The sequence below is a fragment of the Gossypium hirsutum genome, chromosome A03 (assembly GCF_007990345.1).
Source record: "Gossypium hirsutum isolate 1008001.06 chromosome A03, Gossypium_hirsutum_v2.1, whole genome shotgun sequence".
In the NCBI taxonomy this organism is placed as follows: Eukaryota; Viridiplantae; Streptophyta; class Magnoliopsida; order Malvales; family Malvaceae; genus Gossypium; species Gossypium hirsutum.
This window is the reverse complement of record NC_053426.1, coordinates 10,710,574-10,716,573: the sequence shown is the minus strand read 5'-3', so window position 1 is coordinate 10,716,573 and position 6,000 is coordinate 10,710,574. Positions and strand designations below refer to the sequence as shown.

Genomic DNA, 6,000 nt, shown 5'->3' with positions numbered 1-6,000 from the left:
TAAATTTAAATATCGTTTGGTATCTTAGTTTGATACTTTTTTTTAATGTAATAGTGTTTTTTTTCTAATTTGGTATTTCTATTTGATAAAAAGTTATATATTTTGATACCAAAAATTAATAATGTTAACTTTTAGTGTTTAATTCGAGTTTTAAGGTTGATTTGATGAAAGTTAATTGTAATATTATTAGGTTTGAATTTTTAATGATTTTGGTAATAGAACAAAATTTAGTGTTAATTGTGAATTTGTTTAATTTTATGTTTAATTTTTCAAATACAGTTTGATGAATGTGATTTAATTCGGATTTTAAGATTGATTTGATGAAATTTAATTGCTAATATTATTAGTTCATTATAAATTTTCATCAAATTAACACTAAAATCTAAATTGAACACCAAAAAAACAGTAGTGTTACCTTCAAGTACCAAAATGTATAACTTTTGTCAAATACAGGTACCGCATTGGACAAAAAAATAGCATAAGTAATACATTAGAAAAAGTGTCAAACTTAGGTGCCAAATAATGTATAAAGCCGATTTAAATGGCTTAAGGGAAATCAATTGAGCCTTTGTGAAAAAAATGCACTCAATTGAGCCCTTAGTGATCCAAAATAAATTAACAGAAACCATTAATTGACCGATTTGACAGTTAATATGGTTGACGGAAGCCACTAAACTGTCAAGTGGTAATATACTGAAGTGGCATGCCATGTTAGCAAAAAATTAAAAAAAATCAATTTTTATAAAATAATTAAAATGTTCATATAGAATAAATCTGGACAAATAATTGTCCAAATTCATGTTGAATGAGTGCAAAATTAGAAAATTTTAAAAATTCTAAATAAATAAATATTGTTAAAAATTTAATATATAAATAAATTTCAAATGTGAAACTAAAAAAAATATTATTTATTTAAAAATAAATTGTCATTTTGTATTACCAAATTCAATTGAATGACTATTAGAATATATTTGTGAAATTTTTTCTTTTAGATTATTTTAATAATTTCAATGCAACTCCAAACTTGCCTTCATTTTGCAAACTAAACAACAAACCCAACATGCAAATCCTTCTTCTCATGGACTCATTTCATATTCATTATGCTTCTTTTCAACAAACCCATCTTTTCTTTGCTCATTTTCATCACTTTTGATTTATGCTAAGGGTGTAATTAATCAACTGGAGTTTTCGTTAACGAAAGAGATTGATTAACTTTTTTTTTATTGAGGGTTCAATTAGGTATATTTATTTTATAATAGTTCAGTTAATTTTTTGATTTTTTTACTGAGGAAAATTTTTACCCTTAAACCATTTAAATTAATCGAATTGATGACTACATAAGAAAATTATTGGATAAACTACACAATCAATCACCTAATTATTAGTGTGTTTCTATTTTGGCCATCAAACTATAAAAACTTTTAATTTCGTCATTTGCGTTTTCGATTAATTTTGTTTTGGTCGCTTTCCATTAAATAATTAACAAAAAATGATAGTATGACCTTTTTTAATTGGTATAATAATACATGTAGTTCTCAAACTTACACATTCTATCAATTTAATCATACTTTTAAATAATTTAACAAATTTAACCCTCCATATTTATAAATTTTATCAAAAATTTCAATTAAACCAATGAGCAACAAAAAGCTAATAAATAGATTTAATAATTAGTTATTTTAAAGAAAAAAGGTAATGGTCCCTAAGAAATAGATATATCTCGTATTTCTTTTCCATCCCCATCAGAGCTTGGAAGATAAAAAAACCTTCTGAGCAATCTCCAATAATGGGTTCAGGTACACTTTCGTATATAATTTTATTCTTAATGATCTGACATGACAAATCCTAGTTTGTTAATATTTATATCATATTTTCGATTATAACAAGTAGTGTTTGAGTCTTATCATGTTAAATCATTGAGAGTAAATTGATTATTCTATTTTCTATATATTGTTTGTTTTAATATTTCAAAGAATTAAATTATTGATTTGGTGTATTAATCAATAAAGATTTTGTTTCTTCATATTCGTTAAATAATCCATTGATTTTGCGTGGATGTTGATAGAAATTGTAACCCCCAAAACATTAAACCTTTTATTTGTTAAACGTTATCAAAAGTACGTAGATGTTTCAAGGGCGAAGGGCTTTGATGCCGTGTCATGGGTTCAAGCTCTTGCGCATAGAATCAAGTATTATTTTTGTTTGCGTTTTCTTGTGCCGCATATCTGGAATGTTTGAGTCAAATTGGATGGCTGAAAGAAGTTTAGATGTAGTCGGGTAGTGTTTTTGTTAATATAATATTTCCTTTCCTTTATTTTATTTTTTGTTTTGAAAATTGAAAATAATGGAATTTTATTCCTAAAAGTTTGCGTCATGTTACCCTTTTCTCTCTCCCCAATTGTTCTCATTCTTGCCAATTTGTTCCTCAGTAAAGAAATTCATAGTTTTCTTCCACTTTTCTTTTGGCAGTTCTTTCTTTTGGTTTACCTATTTTTCCTGTTCAAGTTTTTCCCTTTTCTTTCTTTTGATTTCGTTGCAGTTTCTACCTTCCTCATTTGCTACGAATTTGCTTTTGGGAATTTAATTCTTTTTGCTATTTCGTACTACGTTTCATCGCACTGATAATTGTTTGTTGGTCTTTGAGTAAGTGTTCTTTATTAAGTTTTTTTTGGAGGATTTTGATGGATGGAATTGTGTTCTTTACGTGGCATACTTTTGTTGTGCGTGAATCTTTGTTAGGTGAGGATCTCGGGATTAACGTTCCTTTGACAGTTTAAGTATGGTTTTGAGTTGCTGATTTGTTTCGGGTGAGTAATTGTTGTTAAGCTTGAAATTAATTGGTAAGCTTAAGTTTACTAATTGGAGTTTAGGGTTGAGAAAAAGGGTTTAATTTCGGGAGGATTGTTGCTGATTGAACATGTTAAATATCGTTTTTAGGTTCTAAAAGTCTCGTGATTGCTTCAAAATCGGACTAGGTTTGTAACGAAAACTCAAGAAAACAGACGAAAGTCAAAAATCTGAACCGTCAACGCCACACAGCCGTGTGCTGGACCGTGTGAGACACACAGCTTAGGCCAATAAAGTCGTGTGGGTCACACGGGCATGTGGGCCCAAAATTTTAAATTTTTCCCTAGGACCGTAAACATCATTTGGATCGATCGTAAGCCTTCCGTAGGGTCGGTATGTTATAAATTATGCTATAAAACACGAATTCTGACCATCTGTTAGCAAAAAATTAAATAAAAATACGTATGTTTTAAATGATATAAGATAAGTAAAATATGTAATATGCTATGTATAAACTGAAAAATGTTATGTATGTCCTGATATTTGATAAGTATAACTTGAGTTTGATATGGAGCATGAATGACATACGCATATCTAGCATTTAATATTTTTGTATGTACATTTAGGATGAGGTTTGTGTATTTGAAGGAAATGTGGGCAGTATAATAATTTATTGTATTTGGTGGCTCAGCCATACATATTTCTGTAAACGGCGATAAATCGCCCAATGATCTAGCAACTAAGCTGCAAATATTCTAAAAAATGTCATACCGACACCAAGCAGTGTGTAGGGTTGGATAGGTATTTAATACCTTATATGGTATATCAAGATGGTCGGAGATGGTGTGTAACGAATGGGATAGGATCATAAATTTGCATCTAATTCTATTTTTATATGTGATATATGTATTGTATCTGCTCTGTTATGAGTTATGCATGAAATTTAATATATTATACTGATTTAATAAGTTATACACTGAGTTTCAAAAGCTCACTCTCTGTTTGTCTGTCACTTTCAAGTAAGCTTCATACTTAGGCAGATCGGTGCAATGGAAGCTCGATTATAATATTTTGGTACATTTGATTTATTTAAATTTGGAATTAAGGTGTTTTGTAAATTTTGGACTATTTGGACACTTGGAACTGTTTTGATTTTGGACTTTAATATTGTTTTTTGATCAAAATTGATTAACCGTTTTTATTGATGACACCCGTGTAACACATCTATCCCGTAACCGTCGCCAGAATAGGTAAGGGCATTACCGGATGAACAAAACATTATAGAACAATACAGACTAACTGATATTAAATATCATTAATACAGAGGCATTCATCAACAATTCATTCATTAATATGGTCTACGAGACCTAAAATGTACTTTTAAGAAAGGTCTGGACTAAAACAAACACATTCAAAATTTTCAGAACTTAACCAAATCTTTTAAAACTGTTAAAGTCACACGCCCGTGTGGCTAAGCCGTGTGACACACACGGGCACCAGACACGTCCATATGATCTAACAGTGCCAAAAAGAGGTCCTATATTAACTTTTTCACATGGCCAACAGACACAGCTGTGTGCCATGGCCGTGTGGTACTTAGCTAGCTATTAAATTAAGCCCATAGCCATATGACACGCCCGTGTGTCTTAACCGTATGGCACAATGCAGGCTTGGTTTAAGCCAACTTGTCACCCCTATATGAGTCTTTCCTACTAGCAATGTTAAACAACATTCATACAACAATTTTCAGCCAATTTCATGCTTAAAACATGCTTCATTACAACTAAATCATCATCATTCAATAACCCATTCAAAACCATATCAAAACTTAACACATTCATACCATTTGCTAGCAAACTCTCAAAACCTAACATATATTTACAAATCAAAACTTCATGCATAGACCTTCTAGCCTATACATGTCATACTTTACGATATTTACACTTTCAAAAAGTACCAAAATGAGTTCAATAGTGTGGTGACGATCCTCGACTATCCCCGAGCCTTCAGTAGCTACGGTAACTGTAAAACAGGCAAAAATCACACAGAGTAAGCTACAAAGAGCTTAAGCCAAATACAATTGGTCTAACTACTAAAGCATATAAGTACAATTCAACCATAAAGATTTATAGCCATTTCATAGAATAATTCATAAGCTTAAACGTGCTCCTTTGTTTGCATTTATGTCATGCTTCATTTTCAAATTTCATACATATTTCAAAGAGACAGAGTCTTTCATATTCAGAATTTTAGTATGATTCATACGTACCTCTATAAGTTATACATTTCATATGCTCATTCTCATATTTCGTACTCTATCATTAAACGGTTTAAAAACGATACCGATGTCCCGGATGTGGTCTTACATGTAATTCAATATCGATGCCTCTGTCTCAGATAGGGTCTTACACGAAATCAGATACGATGCCAATGTCCCAGACATGGTCTTATACGTAAACCTCAATCGAGGCCTATGTCCCAGACACGGTCTTACACGATATCTCAGAGAGATGTCAATGTTCCTTTAGAAGCATATAGAGCTTTTCGGATACTAACATATTATGAGACCTTACTCAAAAGATATTCATCAGGCTCTCAAGGCCATCCAATACAGATTGCTGTTTATATATGTGGAAATTAGTCAATTTAACACATAATTGTAATTTGACTTACCTTGGACGGATTTCGGATGAAACGAGTTGACTATTCAACTATTTTGGACTTCCCTCGATCTAAGTCTGATTTTCTTTGTTCTTGATCTAATACAATTCAAATTCAACCATTCAATCATTCATTTCACTCAAAATAATCCATGAACACATATTTAAGGCACTTTGCATTTTAGCCCTTACATTTTCACACTTTGATAATTTAGTCTATTTCCCATAAAATCACAAATATGCAAAATTCACCAAGACTTTAGCTTAGACGAATATACATGGATTCCATACAAGTCCAAATAACACATTTAATTTACAATTTAGTCCCTCAAAACTCATTTTTACAATTTAGCCCAAATAGCACATTCAATCAAAAATTCAAGAACAAACACGATAATCTCACATATATCTTTCATAATCCATATAAGAAAACTACAAAGCTCATATAATCATCAATGGCACTTCATGAAATCTTTAACAGAAATAGAAATTCAGACATAGGTTTTGAAGAACACAAAGCAACGATCATAGAAACGTAAAAATCATCAAAAAC

At 30.7% G+C, this 6,000-nt stretch overlaps 1 long non-coding RNA gene across 1 annotated transcript; it reads left to right on the top strand.

Moving 5' to 3' along the window:
• The first annotated feature begins 1,720 nt into the window (after positions 1 to 1,720).
• Positions 1,721 to 3,340, top strand: LOC121224650 (uncharacterized). Its single transcript, XR_005922296.1, has 2 exons — positions 1,721 to 2,807; positions 2,938 to 3,340. It is a non-coding gene; the product is annotated as an uncharacterized lncRNA (long non-coding RNA).
• The last annotated feature ends 2,660 nt before the right edge of the window (positions 3,341 to 6,000 follow it).